The sequence below is a fragment of the Triturus cristatus genome, chromosome 3_1 (assembly GCF_964204655.1).
Source record: "Triturus cristatus chromosome 3_1, aTriCri1.1, whole genome shotgun sequence".
Taxonomy (NCBI): Eukaryota; Metazoa; Chordata; class Amphibia; order Caudata; family Salamandridae; genus Triturus; species Triturus cristatus.
In genome coordinates this window covers 309,171,840-309,192,986 of record NC_140583.1, presented here as the reverse complement: position 1 = coordinate 309,192,986, position 21,147 = coordinate 309,171,840, and the positions used below count along the sequence as shown (strand labels likewise).

Genomic DNA, 21,147 nt, shown 5'->3' with positions numbered 1-21,147 from the left:
GTGCTCAAGACTTTTTAATGGTAATGCTACGACTATTGGAGGAAGGGGATATGAATGAATTATTTGGTTTTAAGTGATAAATGGAACCATAACTGTGAACATTGCGAATTCCCCTCTGGCACTAAAATTAATTTGGAATGATTCCTTTACCGGACATTATCAGATTGTAAAGCTGTGGCCTTTGAAAATGTAACCAAAAACGCCAGTCAAGATATGATCTGTCCAAACTACAGATTAGAATTTAGGTGTATGGCGTTACTACAAATGTATGGTAAATATGTCATAGTCCTGCTACAACGATGCAGAGTGGATGGTACGGAATTACAAACTTTGTAGCTGGACAAATTTCCATTTCAAAAAGAAGTTTCACAACTATACTAAATATATTTCATGAAGGAGTTGATGTAACCTCTATAAGCTACACAATATATTTAAGATGTCAAAGAGGATGGACACAGTACAATGATATAGAAATGTCATTCAAATCAAGACTACGTAAAAAAGTTACCAAACTTATTTCTGCTATTTCTAGAACCGAAGTTCTAAGGACAATTTAGCATAACAAAATGTGGTATTGTGTTGACATGTATGTGAATTATGAATTTCTGAGACATTATTTGGCCTAGTTGGGTTATTGTCTAGAGCAAGTTGTTAGAAATAAAGGACTCTTTTTTTTTTTAACTGGAGGAAAGGAATTTCTAGAAAACATTACAGGACTAGGTTCTGTTTCCACAGATAAAAAATAAACCGAGGTGCTCTAATACCAGCAGTCTTAAGTTACATTTAAGAAGTTTCTTCTCCAATTCACCATTGTATCTTGTTTTGTTTTCGTGATGTTTGACATGAAATCCTAATACATTTTTCTTTGTCTACATTTTTACACAGTGCTTGAACTGCTCCAATAAAAAAGGATTACAAATTATATCCATAGACTGCTCCTCGGCTGTTATGATGGTGTTATGGTTCATGCAGAAGCCAGCAAAATGAATCAGTTCTGGTGATACGGACTGCATCGTCTCTCCACTTAAGCTGGAACTATGTCGTCAGGAGCAGGGGCTGGAGTTTGGAGACTGATGATCCCTTTAGTTTTTCTTTCTCTGTGTAATTTTAAGCTGTTTTTTCTGGCTTGTTTTCTGGTGGTACAACATGCTTGTTGAACCACATTAATTTTTTTTGCTGTGCCCTGAGATAATGCCTTCTCACATATGCTGCACCTCAACAATTTAGTTGTGGTCTTCGATTCACCAGATTGAATAGTGAAAAAATCCCAAGATATGCTTTGTTTCTTCATTGCTGGTTCCTCGTCAGAATACTGTTCGTGTGCAAATGAGTCCTCCCGGTGTAACACATTGTCAGTATGTTGTATGTCTTCCTTTGGCTCTACTGATGCCATTTTTTTTTGTTTGTTGTAGAAATAGCCAAAAAAAAGTTAAGCCAGCACAATTTTAAAACTTAGTTTGTGTGAGAGTGGGTAGTTTGATGGGTATTTGGTAGTTATGTTCTGTTTGTAAGTTCCGATGTTGAAAGTTATTTTTTGAAACAGTTTTTTTTAAAAATGATATAGTTAAACCAAAAATGTTACTAAACAGCAAGACTCAAAGTTTGTGTAAAATATGTCCATATATCTGTTTAACACTTTGTCCTTTCTATTTGTGACAACGGACGTCATTGCGACCTCTGGTGTTGCAGTGAAGGAAAATGCATTTTTGATGTAGTTTTTTCGACAATTGAATACAAAGGTTAAAGTTAAATTAGTATCTTACTAAACCGCTACAATGAAACTTTATGCAAAATATGTCTTAAATGTGTATTAAACTTTGTCAAAAACATTCAGTATTCGCAGTGTGTCCTTGGCAATCCCGACATCGTTAAAATCAAAACTATCTTGAAATAACCTCATTAATTTATTTTTTAAATAAATAGATGACAAATACAACAATAAAAGTGGTGTACCAGGCAGATGTAATGTTCAATATCTAATTATAGAACAAAAATACAGGGACATTAAAGTTATGAAATGGAATTTAAAAAAAAAAGCTAGAAATTCACTGAAAAAACCCCAAAGGTTACAGGGACGTTATAGTTGGGAATTAGCATTTATAAAACACTTTGAAATTCATAGGAAAAAAACAAAGGTTGCAGAGTCATCCTAGTTAGGCTAACATTTCAAAACCAGAGAAATTTAGCTGAACTAACTATAACTCGGTTCCCCGCAATGCACTGCTTATGATCTCCCATATTACATCACTCATGACCTGGTCAATGGCATCACTGATGACATCATCCACAGAATCACTGATGCACCCACTCACCCCCAATATAACCTTTCATACACCCATTTCAACTTCCACACTACCATTCTAAAACCATGGATACACCCATACCAGTACTTAAACACCCACTCACTGGTTCATTGGTCTACACACACATCCACTCATTCACCCATAGTCAATCACACAGCCACTTACTCCCCTATACATTTCTACATACACCCACTCACTTATTCATACAGCTCCTAACACATACAGCCCCTACACAAGTGCACACTCAGCCATACAGCCACTCTCATAATCACTCACTTGCATATAGTCCCTCCAGCACTCACATATACTGCCTTTTCACCTATGCAGTTACTCACTGACCCATCTGTTCACTCACCGACACCGCCATACACAGGCTGTCACCCATACAGCCTCTTACAGACGCACTCACTAACATATACAGCCACAGACATCCATCCCTGCAGGCACTCACCCACCCAGACACTCATTGACCCATACAGGTAAACAGACAACCAATGACCCATACAGCTACTCACGTACCCACTCACCAGCCCATACAGCCACTTAGACACAAACTGACAGTGATACAGACATTCACACAACCTAGTTACTCACACATACAGTCACACGCACGCACAGAATCATCCATACAGGCATTCCTACACCAACTGATTGACTAATACACCTTGGTACATATATTTAATGCTCATAAACTTAAATGAAACACTTGCAGTCACTGGATGATGTCATCGGTGCTATCATCAGTGATTTCACTGACCATGTCATGAGTGATGTAATATGTGAGGTCATAAGAAGTGCATTGTGGGGGCGCAAGTTATAGGTGGCTCAGCTAACTATAACTGCTGATTTTCTCTGGTTTTGTACGAGTGAAATGTTATCCTAACTATAACATCCTTGTAACCTTTGTGTGTGTAAATATATATCCTACTGGCGGTTGCCAGTAGGTAGTTATAGTTAAGACCTAGTTTCCATAGGAAAAATGGTTTTTGATTTGCCAATATCTTTGGCGCCGTTTGACTAATCCTCGCAAAAGTTTCAAAACTAATGGCTCGCTCAGTTTAGCTGCTGTGTTGAAAGTTTCAGGGTGATTCATCAAGCGGGGGCCGTGGGGGGGGGGAAAAAAGGTGTCCCAAATCAGCTTGAACTGCTGAACGGAATGACACCAAATTTGGCAGAAAGGTAGTTCTTGCATTCTTTTTGTTAAATGGTGTAAATCCATTCAGTAGTTCCTGGGAATTTAATATATTTAGAAATATTAATATCTGGTGACCGCGGTGGATCCGCGAACCCTCCTGGTCTCGAGTCTGACTCTACTTGGCTTCCAACAGTTTCAACCAGGAAGTGTTGGCAGCCATCTTGCGACTCGGTTGAACTGAGAGTTAGAGCTATTGGCGTTGTAAAAGTTTTTTACTAATTTTTGGGGGAGTGGAGTGGATGTATGTTGTGTGTAGTGGAATTATGTGGTATGTTGTGCAGTGAAATTATGTTGATAGAAAGTATGTGGTATTTAGTGTTTAGGAATTATGTACAGTGGGATTATGTTTTACGTAGTGTAATAATGTGGTATGGTAGTCTGTGTTGTGGAGTGGTAACCTCTGGTTTAGTCTTCCTAGTTTCCATAGAAGCTAAACTATAAACTCAATGAGACAAAAAAAAGAAAGAACCACTGAGGAGCACTTCTGGACCTGGTCAGTGGTATGAGCAGAGCTACTGGAATTATGAGACTGTTCGGCTGCACCAATTTTAGTATAATTATACATTTTCTGCAGATTTGAACAAAAAAGAAATCTTGCTTCAAGCTCCAATGGCTCAACGGTTACAAAAAATGCAGCGACATGTAACAGCGTGGTGGGAGGCTTTTTGCAAACCTGGAATGGTCACTTGTTACTTATTGCTAAATGTGGGTGTTAAATTGGTACTAAAGGTGCGCAAACCTCTCTTGCTTCTTCCTGCGCCTCTCTTGCCTCTTCCTGCAAATCTCTTCCGCTTTCTGCACCTCTCTTGCTTCTTTCTTCTGCACCTCTCTTGCTTCTTTCTTCTGCACTTCTCTTGCCTCTTTCTGCACTTCTCTTGCCTCATTCTGGACCTCTGTTGCTTCTTTCTTCGCTTGCTTCCTCCTGCACTCCGCTTGCTTCTTTCTACACCCCGCTTGCCTCTTGCTGCACCCCGCTTTCCACCTCCTGCACCTCTGTTAGTGTTTTCTGCACTTCTCTTACTTTTTTCCACACCTGTTGCTTCTTTCAGCACTTCTCTTGTCTCTTTTTGCATCCCTAGTGCCTCTTTCTGCTCCTCTCTTGCCTCTTTATGCACATGTCTTACTCTTTCTGCACATGTCTTACTCTTTCTGCACATGTCTTACTCTTTCTGCACATGTCTTACTCTTTCTGCACCTCTCTTGCCTCTTTCTGCACATTTCTTGCTGTTTATGTACCTCTCTTGCCTCTTTCTGCACATTTCCTACTCTTTCTGCACCTCTCGTTTATGCACATTTCTTACTCTTTATGCACCTCCCGTGCCTCTTTCTGTACATTTCTTATTCTTTATGCACCTCTCTGGTTTGTTTCTGCACTTCACTTGCTTCTTTCTGTACTTCTCTCGCCTCTTTTTGTATTCAAATGGGAAATGCAAGCTGTCAAGTTTAAAGGTCTGCGTGCTCTCGTGACTGAGGTAGATGTCTACTTGTACATGTATTCTTACATTTGTTATGCACCTGAAGATGGTAGCTTAAAAAGCGGATATCTTCTCCTATAGGTGGTCAAGCCTTGAGTTCTGCTCCGTCATTTAGTTGCACAGACAGACATTTCTTATGTATATAGGTGTTATAGAGCCCCTCAAATATACTATTGAATACCAATGTGCCCTGTATTATGAGCAGAAAAAAATACTTGCACCTTTTTGTACACAAATTTACAGAGTATGCTGTTTGAAATATAGGTGCTCAAGTATTTGAATATTTATTTTTTGTAACATGTTACTAGGTAAAAGCAGAGACATGCATGCATACCTTCACAAACTTGGGCAGACTTATAACCGTGAAAGGCCTAACATTCTGAGCAGTCAATGAATAGTGAACCTTCAAGAGAAAAGTGAGGTTTAAGACCTCTTGGGAGAAGGATTAGTGATGAGGCTACTTTGTATGAGTCTGTGGAAATGTACAGTCAAAGTAGGCGTCTTTCTGCTCCTCTTACTACTTTCTGCATTTTTCTTGCTTCTTTCTGCACCTTTCTTCCTCTTTCTGTGGCTATCTCCCTCTTTCTGTACATGTCCAACCTATGTAGGCATAGTTGGAAATTTAGCATTTAAAAAAACCTTAAACATTAACTGAAAAAAAACACAGGTTTCAGGGACGTTCTAGTTAGGAATTAGCATTTAAAAAAACATGGAAACCCACTGAAAACACCACAGGTTTCAGGGACGTTCTAGTTAGGCTGACATTTCACTCATACAAAACCAGAGAAATTTAGGCATTATAGTTAACTGGGCTAACTATAATTTGCGCTTCCGCAATGCACTGCTGATGATGTCACATATTACATCACTCATGAGCTGGTCAGTGAAATCACTGATGACATAATGTACCTAATATCTGATGTACCTCATCACACCCTAATATTACCTTTCATACACCCACTCTAAAATACAGACTACCATTCTCGAAACCATAGACACACCAATGCCAGTTAGGAAATACCCACTCACTGATTCATAGGTCTACACACATCCACTCACTCACCCATGCAGTTACTCATACATGCAGTCACCCCTCAATACAGCCACTGATATATTCACTCATACACCCATACAGACACTCGCACACTGCCACTCACCCATAGTTACTCACACACCTAGTCAGTCACCCAAAGAATCAATCGCACTGCCATTTACTCACCTATACAGTTATTCACACACACACCGCCTCACTTATTCATACAGACACTAACACATACTTACTCTCTTCTACAATCACTGACACAAGCGCACATTCATCCATACAGCCACTCTCACAATCACTCAGTCTCGCATTGTCATTTATATACTCCAACATTCACATATACTGCCTTTCACATATGTAGTTACACATACCACTGAGACAGCCACTCACCAACACAACCATACGCACACTCACCCACACAGCCCCTCGCAGATGAACTCCTGAACCTATGCACCCAGTGAATCACCAACTCACACATCCATGCAGGGATTCGCACACCCTCCTCCCACCCACCCTCAAAGACACATAGGCACCCATACAAGTACTCAGACACCCAATCATTAACCCATATAGACACTCATGTAGCTACTCACTAACCCAAGCAGCCACTTACATTCCAACTGACAGACTGATACAGACATTCACACAGATTAGTCATTCACCCATGCATTCACTAAGACACGTTTAATCACTCACTTATACAGTCAGTCAGGCACCCACCAAATCATACATTCAGACCCTCGTACACCCACTCATTCTTCAATATACCTTGGCGTATATATACATATAACATTCTTAAGCTTTTTAGAAACCCTGTCACATGGATGATGTCATCGATGATCTCATTTGAGATGTCATTAGTGCTGTCACTGACCATGTCATGAGTAATGTAATATGTGACGTCATCAGTAGTGCATTGCAGGGAAGCGAGTTATAGTTAGCTTAGCTTTTCTCCGGGACCGCAGAGACTAAGTCACTGATCTCCTAAGAAAGATACTGACGATAACGAAGCCCTGCCTTGAAAAAGCCCACGGCCAATTGGCCACTAGGGCGAAACACGTGTCGGCTTTTCTTTCCAAAATTTATATCTGCACTTTATCTACAGAAATACAAATAAAACCAAATAAGTGATACTTATCCGAGAAATCTCTTGACGTTTATTATTCATCGACATTGATCAATCAAGAAGGCACTACCCTCTATCTTTCCTCATAGTTAGCTTGGCTAACTATAACGGCTGAATGTCTGGTTTTGTACGAGTGAAACATCAGTTGAACTAGAACATCCCCGAAACCTGTGTTTTTTTCCAATGAGAAAATATATATATATATAAATATATACACACACAATGTTGCAAAGGGGAGAGAGCAGCAGATTTAGTGCTAAACGGGTCGTTGTCAGTGTAAGTTAAACCACCATTGAACCTGCCGCAGCGGTGAGAATGCAGTCTGACGGGAGTCAGGACATTATCACATGCACGAGAAGGAGTTATTTAACTAAGCGTGCTTATTTGGACTGTCCTCATCCATATGTGGCTGCACATGAGGCGCATTATGATTGAGTTTTTAGGAACAATGAAATCATGCGAGTCAGAGGGGACAGTATTTGTAGATAACAGATTGAGTAGTAACTTGAACCTGCAGTACTCTCTCTATGACCGCACAGCATCCTCCAATGGGAGTTAACGAGTGATTATTTCAAAACCCTGTGATGACGAACTCTTTTACACGAAGCTGGCATTGAGGAAGGCATCAGCCGAAACGCGTCTGCCAGGTTTTTTAGCTCTGCACTTGAGTAAGAACACATGATGATCCAAGGTGGTGGAATAAATCTTACCTTAAGTGAACCCGAGCTGAAAGACCTGTTTGACTTGGGAGTGGGAGTTGAGAGAGATATATAGCAGATGGGCAGCAGCACATTCTTCCCCACTTTACAGCATACATGGACCAAACAAATTAGTGCTAATTATTTTATTCCGTGCAGTTTTCCCTCCATAATGTTTCGGCTCCCCACCGTCCAAACTCCGATGGAAAGAAAGGGTACGGACTCCTCTATTCGTGCCAGACTTCTGTTTTAGTCTATTTACCGCTCCAGCTTGTTATATGTATTCTCTGAGAAAACCAAAGGTTGCAGGGACGTTAGTTAGGTTCACGTTTTACTCACACGAAACCATAGAAACTCAAAAGTCATAGTTATACTTATAGTTATGCTTCTGTTAAGAGACTATAGCTCTCGGCCTAAAGTTACTTTACGGCGCAAGTTATAGTTTCTTCAGATAAGCAGAATTAGAACTGCCGCTTTTCTATGGTTTTTTTGTGGGTAAAATGTGAACCCAACTATAACGTCCCCGTAACCTTTGGGTTTTTTCCCAGTTAATTTCAGTAAAAAAAAAAAAGTCAAGTAGTATACAAGTACTACATATTATTACAAGCAATGGCTTGCGCATCCTTTAGGCTGTGCACGGCAGGGGTTGTTAGGCCATCTCCCCCCTGCGCCCCCCCCGTATGCATCCAACACCACGCTGCGCACTGCCTTCGGCCATGCGCACCAGGGATTTAGTGTGTGAATGGGTGAGGTTTTTTTGCACATTGGTCTCTGGATCCGCAGATCTCCCAAGGGCAAGTTCTTTGATTCAGGTCCCAAAAAAATGTTGGGCAAACATTCCAGGTGTCCTATGGTCTCAGGATACCGGTATCCTGACCTCCTATGTGTTTTGATACTTTATTTTTCCCTCCACCGGGCCACGCGGCAAACAAAATTGAGGCTGCAACTTTCCTTTCGAAATGCGGCCAGCGATTTGGGCTTGGCTTTTTCCCTTGGTTCTGTTGATCTCACTCGGGCACTGCGTCCCTGGATATCTATATATTTCTTTCTATAATAACTCCCAAACCACTGACCAGATTTGCACCAAATCACAAAAAGGGCTTTTTCTCGACAAAAATCTTGCAAAGTTAATTATCACCTTTTCATTTAGATGTAGGTGTCTGTGTTTAGGGTTTTGTCATTGAGGATTGTCTTTTGGGCTGTCCATAGACCAACCATAAATTGGTAGTTGTGTTCTAAAGAAGGGATTTTAAATTGTTATACGATTAAAAAGTCATATATATTTTTCAATTATGCTGTGGTGTTCAATTGCATTGCTTTTTTAGTATATGTGTAAGTGTATGGATTACTTACTGGAAGATTTAAGTTGTGCCTAGTGGAATTTTTAGAGTTTTGGTAAAGGGTGTGCCAATGCTGCATGCAAACCTAACCTGTGTGAGGATGATGTGTTTTAAGGTCGTCTTTGACGCTATATTACAGTGGAGACCTTATTGGAACCTCTTCCTGAGCCAACATCTGCGCTTTTGGCTAGACCACTTGGGGTCTTGGTAATTCTTGTGCTGTACTACATATTCCTTAGAAAAACAAGAGTGGCTGATATTAATTCAAACATGCCTCCAATGGTTTTAATTTTATTTAGGTACATTTTCCAACAGCATTTTCTTACGTGTTGGTGATGGGGTTTTGTGGGTGTGTTTCTGATTGCATGGCGAAAGCTGTGGTGCTGCTATGGAGAAATTTGTAATCCTAGAGTAAGGGTTTTAATTAATTGTGTAGGCAGTTGAAGCATGCAAGTCACTTTGTAGTTGTGGTTTGATCAGGGCAGCACTAAGGTGGTAATTTACCTGATATTGTGTCAATATACATATGTTTCTATTTTGTTATCCTGTCCTTCCTTTTAAAAAGCTTGTACTTTTTCAAATAGTTTCATGGTATTTATATTATCAAATTGTTTGCCATCCTGTGTCTTGATATGTATGTATTTTGTTTTTGGTAGGCAGTCTCTTATCTGCGACTATAGGTTTACCCAATGGCGAGTCTCTGTGGACGGGTGGAAGATCTTTTTAGTCTTCCTCTGGTCCAAATAAGTGTGGGTGGTGTAGTTAGTTTAAGATGAGGGATGTCTCTACTATATTGTTTCATAGGTTAGGGATGGATCTTGGAAACCTCAAACATAAAACGTCCAAGTGTCATGAATTACACTTGAAATCCTTTGTGGGGGCTGGGGGACTTTGGAGGTGTTGATAGGAGGGTGTTCAGATCTTGTGGCCATTTACCTAACCTATATGATGCACTACAGTGTTAAGGTGTATGGACTCAATTGTATGTGCTAAGGGATAGATTTATTTATGGATGTAAACAGACATGTAGATTGATAGGTTATCAGCCAGACAGCAACATAAATGTCCATGGATAGATTGGTTTAGCATGGAAAAGGTCTCCTAAGGGGGATCCAATGGAGAACTACTGGCTGCAACAAATTGGGGGTTGCTGTTCTGTTCTGTTATACGTGAGGGGCAGCTCTGCTGTCTGCACTAAGCAAGACCTTCTCAAGCTCAACAATGGGTTCTTCTACCAAAGGTGAGAGATGGCTAGGATGCCTACAGCAAGCATGGAATAATTTCTCTGAGCAAGGGAACGCTCTGTTGTCGGTGAACATTTGGCTTATTGCTTCTATCTCTACATGGGTGACAATTTATTCCCTCTCTCAATGCTGTTAGAACATTTCCTACGAGGACTGCAAGAGAAGGTGGTCCTTCCTACATTTTTCACTACAATATGCATTTACCTATAGAGTCATGAAGAGAGTTGGGTACAGGCTGCCAGGAGTCTTGCTTTAGCGGTGTTGTCTAAGCCTAACCAGGAACATGACTACAATAAAGGGCACAGACCTTTTGCTAATGTCTATTCAGAACTTCTGAGACCGGATAGCTGGATGCAGTAGCAACCTGCCAGACCCTAGTGCTATGTCTCAAACATACAAGCAGACATGCATATACACTTAGCTTATCTTCTGTCTAATTTTGTTCTCTGTCTAATTTTGTTCTCAGCAGCCAGTATTCTACAAGCCCTTAGTTTGCTGTATCTATGTGCTGGTATGTAAGGCACTTGAATAGATGAGTAAAGTATCACCTACCTAGAGACAATGTTACTAGGGAGAGGGAGGAGATAATTTTCAGTGCACAGACGAGAACAAGTGAGAGGTAACATGTCCAGGCACAGCTTATTGAATTTTGGACGGAGGTATGGGCAAATGTTTAGATAATGAGGTCAACAGGCAATAAGGAGTCGAGGAGGTGCTGACATAGGCTTGGGAAGGCAGGATGTGAGATTACAACATGTTTCAATGCGTGACTTCAAGAATAACAGACTGAAGGGTGTTACTGTGTAAAAGTGGCATATTATGTTTGTGTTGTGGCCACATTGTGCCTTGTTATGTGAAGAGCAGTGGTGCCATGATATTAGATGGGAAGGTATTCTGTATTATCAATTGAGATTGGTTTACAAATTAATAACCTCTCCTCCACCCCGTTGATTTAGTAGTTCATGAACTAGAGGTACCAAAAATGTGTACTAAGAACATGAGATCCCTGAAAAAGGCCCAAACCCCAAATACATCTGGGCAAAGTATAAATGTACAGATTTTTCTAGATCATCAGTAAACAGTTTGAATGAGATTAGGAATTTAGCAGCCAATCTTGATTGAGAGGTTAGATGTAAATACTATCAGCTGATTCAACACTTGTGTCGAAGCTGTGCATTAAGGGGTACAAATTGCTAGTTGATTTGTTACTCCGATTTAACCATATTGATCCCAGGCTGACCAGGTCCTGTCTGGCTAACGAGCTGACTTTGGTGATTGTGGTTTAAAATTGTTTTAACATTCGGAGAGTGCAGTTTCTAAGGTTCTATATTTTCATTAATATTTATTCATCAGTCTTGGTTAACTCTCCTGCACCTGAAGTATTGATGTAGTTTTACATAGAGCTGAATACAGATTTTAACAATAGAACATGGAATATATGGTTTAATTTAAGAATGATAGAAAGTGTGAGCCATATTTGACAGCATCATGCGAGTAGTTAAAATGTATATAGCATTAAAATATATTTAGAAAATCAAGTAGACCACAATGATTGTTGAATATTGAGAGGAGAGCAGTCAAATTATTCAGGAAGAGATTTTTTTTTTTGTAGATACTCCTTGAAGGCTAGGAGCGTAAGGTAATTTATGATGCAGGCAATGGTAGAGTGTGGGAAAGTACCTCTTGCATGGTAACTCCCCCACACATTTTTCCTAACATCTGATGCAACCTGACGTGATGAGCCCTGGGTCCCTGCCAATCAGGTTCCCAGGGCCTGTGTTCTTACCCAAAACTGTACCCACAATTGTCACATCTCTGGCCACAGGTTAGCCTCTTGTAAAAGGTACCTTTGGTACCGAGGGCACTGTGACCAGGGAATGCCCCGAAGGGCGACAGCACCCATTGTGCCACCCTTCGATGCCCTGTACCTTAACACCCACACACTGCCATCTTAGGCTGCGTGTTGTGGTGCAGCGAAAAGTGAAGAGTTGACATGGCACACATCCCTGTGTGCCATGCCTGAAACCCACTGCCTAGGGCCTACGTAAGTCACCCCTCTAGCGGGTATACTGGCCCGAAGGCGAGTCTACAGTGGCATGAGCAAGGTACCCCTAGAGTGTCTAAGCCCATTTTCAGACATTTTAAGTGTAGTAAAGCCATAAAGAGTATATGGTCTGAGAGTTGATAATTATGAACTCCATAGCTCCATAATGGCTTTACTAAAAACTGGGAAGTTTGGTAGCAAACTTCTCTGCACATTAAAACCACACTGATACTCATCTTAGAGATGCACCAGGAAAATCGACCAGCCTTGGTGCGGTTCCTGAATGGCTGGCCGCCATTTGCCACCACCAGACCGTTTTCTGGACCCCTGGGTAAAATGCCCCCACCGCTGGGTCCAGAAAGAAAGCCCCTCTTGGGCAGAGGTGTCCTGCCCCCTTCCCCCAGGATGGGCTGGGTCCACGAAAGTGGAAGCTTCAAAGGCCTGCCACCTTTGGAAACTGTCCCTGCCTTTTGCTTCCCCCAGCAACTGGCTTTCACCGGTTCCGGCCCCCACTTTGGGCAGGAGAATCGGCGGTAAAACCAAGCTAGGAAGCTCAGTCCCCTCCATCTTGAAGATGGTGGGGACTCGGCCAATTAGGAAGAGGATCATGCCCCCTCCCACTGGAGGGTGGCATAATAGGGGTTGTACCCACCCCAAGAAAGGGACCCATTAGTCCCGACCTGAACACCACTTAATTTAGCATTTAGGGGTGAGCCTCAACTTTTTCTTCTCAGATCTGAGGAAGAAAGGAGGACAGAAGAGCCGTGCTGACCAAGGAAGAAGAGGACACCAACTGCTTTGGCCCCAGCCTTACCACCTTCCAGTCTAAGACCTGCCTACAGCAAGAACCCCAGCGAGTCCAGCAACCCCCATGGCCAAGAGGACCTGCCCTGCAACCCTATTACACTCTCCTGTGAGCGCCAGATTTGCTCAAGCAAAGACTCTCCACAGAATCCTGATTCTGGCAACTCTATACTCTGCACCACTCTGTACCTGACGCCCACGGCCTGAGTTGGAGTGCCCCAACACCACAAGGAGGTCTCCCCAACGATCCTGACCGGGGATCTGGTGATCCCCATCTTCCCTCGAGCCTGAAGACGACGCCTGCAGCCTCAACCTGAAGGGTCACCCTGACCGCGACCGGAGCTGGGAAGAGAACCTGATGCCTGAAGACACCCCTGCACCCGACGCCCCATGGCCTTAGGTGGCCCAACCTATGGTGTCCAGGTGTCCCCTAAGATCACAACTTACCTCTCGTGGTGTTGTCGCTTTCAGGAAGTCTACCTGCCTGAGCCCGCAGAAAAGTCGCAAAACTGTAGTTTCCATTGAAAAGCACAGGATCCCCGATGTCCGTTTTACACCCTGCACCCGGCCTCCCCTGTGCTGCTGGTGGTGCAGCTCCTGTTCTGGCTGTTGGCCCCTGCACTGCTGGCCTTAATCCCAGGAGCTTTTCTCCCACCTCTGAGTGGCCTGTTCGCCAGCTGTCCCTAACTGAAGGCCCCTTAGCCCCATTGGCTTACATTGGGCCCCTGCAATCAGCACCCGGCCACTCCAGTGGCACTGGTGGTGCAACATGAATTCCCATCTAGACCTTCGTCCTAACCCCCTACTTCCCACTCTAAAGCCGTGTACTTACCTGAGAAAGCGAAAATGCTTTTTCCCCATAGGAACCCATGTTAAGAGTTTTTGGCCCTAAAAATGTTCTAAGTGTTGAACTGTTATTTGTATGAAAAGAAAGTAACTGCTCTAACTTAACAATTGTCATACTTCCCTGTAAATGACCAATCCTAGTGTATGGTATCGTGGCATACCACCGCAAGTACTCAAACTGACTAAAAAGTATTTTGGGTAATGAAAAGTAATTTCTATGCAACTTAAACTGCTTCTAAAGCATTTACTAACCTGTTTTGATTGCTAATTCAACCACAGCAGTCTTGCATTTGAAAGTATATCTTACTTGCCTGTAATAAGTCCTGCTTTGTTTTAAAATGAAACAAAGTAAAGTATACGTTTTTTATACTTACCCAATTGGTCTGGATTCTGTTTGAGTGTGTGCCATCAGTCTTTGAGTGAATACAGTAAATGCTTAATAAACACTCTGGATACGCTTAACTGCTCGCCCAAACTACCACAAAGAGCTGTTATTACTTACCTAATTTAGCCTCTGCAATACCTCTGGGGATTCCCTGGACTCTGTGCACACTTTGTTATAGTATATACAGAGCCAGCTTCCTACATTGAAGCTCTACCTAAAGGTCACTTCTGGGCTAGCCATGATCTGATTGTAGTGAACTTTGACTTTTAAGGCGATGGGAAGCAGTCCAGACAGAGAAGGATGGTTGTTATGGTGCATCTCTTTTGTATAGAAGGGAACACAGTTCTAATTCTATTCTCACCAGTATGTAATTCTGGCTCTTGGATTATAGCGATGATGTAGTCAAACCTTCTTGAAGTGATAACCAGTGTGGGTGGTGTGCAGAGTGCTACTTCAGCAGCACCAGAGCTGATTTTGAAACCCCCATTAGGATTGTATTCCTACAGTCCATTCTAGAGACAAGTGCATGAGCAGTTACTTTCTTGTGGTCCTTTTAGGTAAGATATTTAATTTTCTCAAGGAAAGAAAAGGAACACATTTGTGCAGCTGTTTAATTTCTGGTCTGAATGTCATAGTCTGGTTTAGAGTTAAGTCATGAGCTTTTCATATGTGCGAGAGAAAAAGAAACTAATTTTAGTGAGTCTGAAAAGTGAAATCATGTTTGCAGTAGTAAGAAGAGAATGAGCACTTTTATTGAGGGTTAGGTAAAAGGAAGTTCTTCAATATCCAGTTCTTGTGACTTTTGAGTCAGATGCTCAGAGTGAAGATTTCTTCAGTGTTGTGAAGAATGTTTGCATTTTCTTATCCTGTTATGTGGTGTTAGTTTTGAAGAAGTGGGATGTGAAATTTTATGGTGTTGCCTGTTATAAGGTGGAATGAGAATGGCATGTTGTGGTGTGCTATAGTGTAATGGGAATGTTGTATTGTGGTACTGAATAATAATTATATTATTATTTAAGTTTTATATAGTTCTTCCTAGACTCGAAGGTATCGGAGCGCTTTACAGGTTATGCAAAGACCAAAAAATAACATACAATACAGCCTTGTGGTAGTCCACAATCAAAGTAAAACGAGTGAATTAAACAATTCAGTATAGAGTTAATGACGATTGGTGACGGATTATAGACTGTTTATTTCCGGAATGCTCCTCTGCCATCTTCAGCTGGTTGTAGACCTGATCCTTGATATGCTCCATCTTAACCTTCCTCTTATGATGGTGCCTATCAGAAGTCCTAGGAAGTAATCTATTGGTGAGATCAAAAAGTTACATCATAGGAGTACAGTAGAATGTACTTGAAATTGCCTGAATACAAACCTACTTAGTGAACATGGGGCAGGTTTCAAGATCCACACTTAGTGGTTCTTTCATTCTCCATAAAATCCATCACAATAGTGACAAAGACTCGTTAGCATATGTCATGAATTTAACATTTGCTTCTCATGTTAAATGCGGCACGCTTTCTACCCTCATTGTAACTTTTCAATATAAAAATATCTGTGGTAGCCTTAATCATTGGCTTGCCACCATAAGCTCTCAGTCCTGTTGTCCTGAGCATAAGCTTCATGATGAGGCAAAAAGTGTGCCATCAAATGCTGTAATCAATGATCTGGGCAGCGATTTCAGGCTTCGTGCCAATTCAGTATGGGCGAACAAATTAAATTTGGGACTCCGGTGATGTCAATTGACTTTTGATTTGCTAATAACCGTGGCATCCTTTCATGGATATGCATGAAATTCTATAAAGACTTGACTTATGGTTATATAATTATATTTTTACTTGTACTCCTATCTAATTCTCCCCAGACCCCACCGAGACCATAGTAGGAGTACCTTCTGCCAGATCTCTTGGGACTGCCCTACCCCCATATCTGTGTATGATGTATCTGGAAGCCAATCTGGGTGAGAGCAGGCTATCGTCCTTTGCAGTATGAACGTTGGAGTCAGCAGGGCTGCGTCACAATGCACATCGTTCCAGGATAATCCCAGCAGAAGTGCTCCTCTGTAGAACTTGGCTCAGAGGCGGTTTATATAATAAAAGCGCAGTTCCAATTGCACTGTGTCAAAGGTGCGGAGAGTGAGAGAATATCCAGTTATCAATTAGCTAAAATAGTCATGGAAGTTGACCAGAATATCAACCAGAACAATTGATTGAAGCACATTTCTGGGGGGTTTCCAAGACATTACACACTTAAATTATTGCTTTCACACTGTTCTGTCAAATTCCAAAGATGAATTAATGATAAATACCTTTGGCCTCATTGAATGTTAAAGAAACAAAAAATATATTTTTTTTAAAATGCACTTGAAGTGCGCATTCATTCAACCATACAGAGTTTCGACACCAAACAGCCAGTATCAAGAGGCGAGAGAGTATCATTCTGCCTTCCAGATTGTGCCACCACTGTAATGCAAATAGAACTGTTTTACTCTATAAAGTATACTCTATCATTACAATCAAACCATTTGTCTAATTCAGTTATTCCCTATGTGCATTCTATACAGACAACAATCATTTTTTGCTACTTTTTCCCTAGGATTGGCAAAGCCAAATGGCATGATCTAATTCAGTAAAGTGTGTAGTGCTCGTATAAAACATTATTGAATGTCTTTGTTCACACGTGATGGTACAATACAGCCACAACTGTTGGCTTTTCAGTGTAGTTTAACTCTACAAATGTACTGTTTGACCCTCGAATGTTTGTGTGATATACCCATCTGTTTGTCAGGCTTTTGGCTGAAAGCCTAAGAATATTGCTTGATTGTTTCCATGGACATCAAATCTGATTAGATGCAAGCTACTGCAATTATATTTTGTTTACCAACAAATTTGCAATTGTATTTTTACAAAATGTTGTACTCCCGATCTTGATCCCGTTCTCTATATGCCTGTTGTCCTACCCTAATCGCTACTAATTAACTCGTTTCCCTCAGCCTGTCACATTTTGTAGTGAAAGCATTCATGTCCGTAAACCTACTTTTTCATCTGTTATCATTGCTTCCCAGTGAGTTACAGAACCCACTCTTTTTGCTAGCTATTCCTTAATCTCAAATTTTATTACCAAATGTACAATATGAATATTCTCCCTTTCAAAGTTTTGGGTTTTGACGCCTTACAAATGTGATTTTTAGAGTTGACCAAGACCACGTCTGTGATATTTCTTTAATTCATATTTCAAATATCAATTGTGTGTGCTTGAGCAGTTGGGCTTCTGCTCACCAGTCACTTATATTTTCCGTAACTTTAATATTTGCGGTGAGAATAAGAGTAATGCCTTCTGTTTTGGTATCTTTCCCAACATCCATTATATAATCTCAAACAAGAGTTTGAAAAAAAGACCTGACTGGGAACGGTACGATCATTGCAAAGTTTGGCTGCAACCAAGAAGAAAGCGAGAATTAGAAGAAGCATATGAAAAGGCATAGTTGAGTAACAGCTGATGATATGAAATGGTTAGAAACTATTTGTGCATAGGAGCAAAAGGATAAAAGAACACCAGGAACAGTACATGTGGAATAAAACAGAATATGTTTAGATAGGATACCATTTTGAAAAGGTCAGATACAGAAGCAGATTAGCAATCTAGAAGGGAGTGAAGGTTTCTGGTCAAGATACATTTGTATATGTAAGAAATGCAATGTGTGAAAATGAAGGAATCTACACCCTATAGTATGCTAATTTTAAGTAATTGAAAGCTGGAGATCAAGGCAGCAACAATGATTTTTATTTTGTAAGGAAAAGGTAACAATATACAGAAAGCTCAGATAATAGAAAAATTGATGAGAAACTTGATAACACAGGAGGATAAACTACACTAGGAGGAAGAAGTCTAGGTGGAAAAAATTACTTCTATTGCACCAGGATGCAGTCTGAAGGCATGTGCACTGATCCAAGATTTAACAATGAATAAAAAGTCATTTATAAAGCATGTAATAGTGACCTCATCAAGGAATTCTAGTCCTGTAATGGAAAGATAACATAATGGCAGAAAGCATTTGAACAGTGTTGACACAATGGCAAAGAACTAGAGCTTATGGAAGGGGAAATAAGATATATAGCAAATGGGATAGAGGTCCAGTGTTTGGGGCTGGATTATGAAAAGCAACATCATCTTAGTATGGTCAAGCATAAGCACATGGGGAGCAGAAGCACTTTACTACTGGCTAGCAGGCTACCGTACAATGAGTTGTAAAGTGAGAAAAAACATAAGGTCCAGCAAACCATTATTAATAGCAGTGAGTGGTTGTATCAGTACTTGGATTTGATGACATATTTCATGTAATATATTAATTCAGGAATGATTGGCCATTTCTTTTGTTTATCAAGTACAAAAGGTAGATTAAAACAAAGCTAGAAGAATAAGACCAACACAGGATAACTGCTAACAATTTGTTAAAGTGAACATTTGTTGAAAGGATTGAGTGAAAAGGTATGAGCTAGTAAAACATCCAGTAGAGAATCGCTAAGAAAAGCATGTTTATAGATGGTGCATATTGTAGGGAGTTGATGAAAAGGGTAAGAGTTTTCTCAAATAATAGGAGGGGGGGGCAAGGTGTCAGTAAACAAGTGTCATGTTGCTGGGCCTGATGGACCTCACTGAATGATGTACTGGTTCTTTTTCTAAAGCGATTTGTTTTAGGAGTTACAATCACATTTTCTTTTAGGTGTTTCAAATTTGGACCTTATGGGGACACTGATAATGGGTGATTTATCCCTTTCAGGTTTCTGAGATGAGTTGGGCTGGAGTGAGAATGCTGACTGTTCCTCCATGCATGAATTAATCATATGACCACATAACTGGTCAAAGAGGTGCCTGAAGTGGACTGTTTTTTATCTGTCTGTGGCTGATCATCAAAGTCCATATTCATCTTGTGGCACTCTTATTTATGTTATAAAATAGGCAGAATAGCATGCGTCTCCGTTCACCGAAAGTGCTATGGTGTCTTATCTGGTTATGAAGTGCTAATAATTAAATGGTCACCTTATGACAAGGGACGGCAATGCGTATTTTAATACAGCCTTGTATGCCCTTGCTCTGCCATCGTGCTAGGACAAAGTGGGTGGAGAATTTTAGGATTAGACTTGGGGTCTGATTTATACTTGGGTGATTTGATGTAAATTTATCGGTATGATGGAGTACTTTACTCCCTCCCTACAGAGGGCGCTGTGTTTGCTAAATTTAGTCCTATCCACTGGCCCAGTAGCCATGTCTTAACATTGGCAGTAACTTCTCTCGCAGCGTTTCCTGCCAGTGTATTGAAAGTTTGACGGACTGCTCTGTCAATATGACGATACTATCCATTAAACTTTTAACTTGTTTTTGTACTTGTGAAAACAGATCACCAAAGACTGATTTCGTTTTTGAAAAACAAGAAATAATGACCCCTACACCCTGCGAGACTTTTCCCATGGTTTGGTATAATTTTGCAGTTTTCACTGCCCCTTACTACCATGTTTTTCCTGGCGGTGATGGTCATGGAAAACTGATCATTTGACTACCCACTCTAAAATGAACAGATGCCTGAATTGCCAAAACTCTGATGTCACTTACTGTCGCTGACAAACTCCTCTGAAAGTTAGACAGAGATGGTGTAGTCTCCATCGCTGACCAACTTAAAGTCCACCTTCTGTTTGGCAGAGAGGCTGTTATAGCTGTTATGACGGAAAACCTCTCCGCCAAACTCTAAATCAGCCCCTTCGGGTTGAGGAGTTTTAATTTTATATGCTGGAAATGAGATTTCATCTTCTCGGTCTCACCGTGGTTTGGCCTGGTTTCAAAACCTAGCAAAGCACTTGTTGCGGGGATTCTGCTCATGCACAGAACTATGCGCAGGAAACCAGGACCTCAGTGAATTGTGGTGTACCAAAAAACTCACCTCAGTACCTAGAACCCCTATCCGACTAGCATCAGTATTTTATTCGTTCTCTGTACTACAGCGAAGCTACCAATGATTAGACAACCCAGAACAAGCGACGTAGGTTACTCTCAGGAATGGTGGCAATCAAGAAAACCTTTTCATTGTTATTCTCATATCCGTCCACAACTTGAGTAAGCAGAGACACGGAAAAGTTTAAAAATGTTTATTTTTAACTACGTGCTCTAAGATGCAGTATTTTGGCTAACATAAGCAAACAAATGATTAGAAATAAAACCATCCGCATTGTTACAATTCCATAAAACACAAAAGGGGAAATCATATTATAATGATAGTGGAAACGGGTCCTATAATACCTTGTGTACCACCCTCCCCTGGCTAATATGCTAGTTTTATAATAATAATAGAAGGTCTCTAGGTTTGAATGGGGAACCCCATACCTCCAAGATCAGCTTAGGTGAATCACATCACAGGATCAGCACTGCTCTGTGTCTGGAAAGGTTTTCTCCAAGTGTGCCAGCATTATGCATGCAATCCAATATTAAAGGCACCCGACTTTAAGATATTTGCAGCTGTGTGCTTGTTGTATCTCGAGCGTGGGCCGATCAACCTGAATTCAACAGCATACATTGTAATTTGACCTTGACAGTGTCTGCACAGTGTTCAGACTAAGGTCGCGGTGTAAGTCTAGGGATGTGAAAAACAGACCG

General features: G+C 41.0%; 1 protein-coding gene across 2 annotated transcripts in view; it reads left to right on the top strand.

The window, feature by feature from the left end:
• The window catches only part of SNX1 (sorting nexin 1), a 732,138-nt gene that overhangs the window by 59,603 nt on the left and 651,388 nt on the right, over positions 1 to 21,147 (top strand). The window lies entirely within an intron of this gene.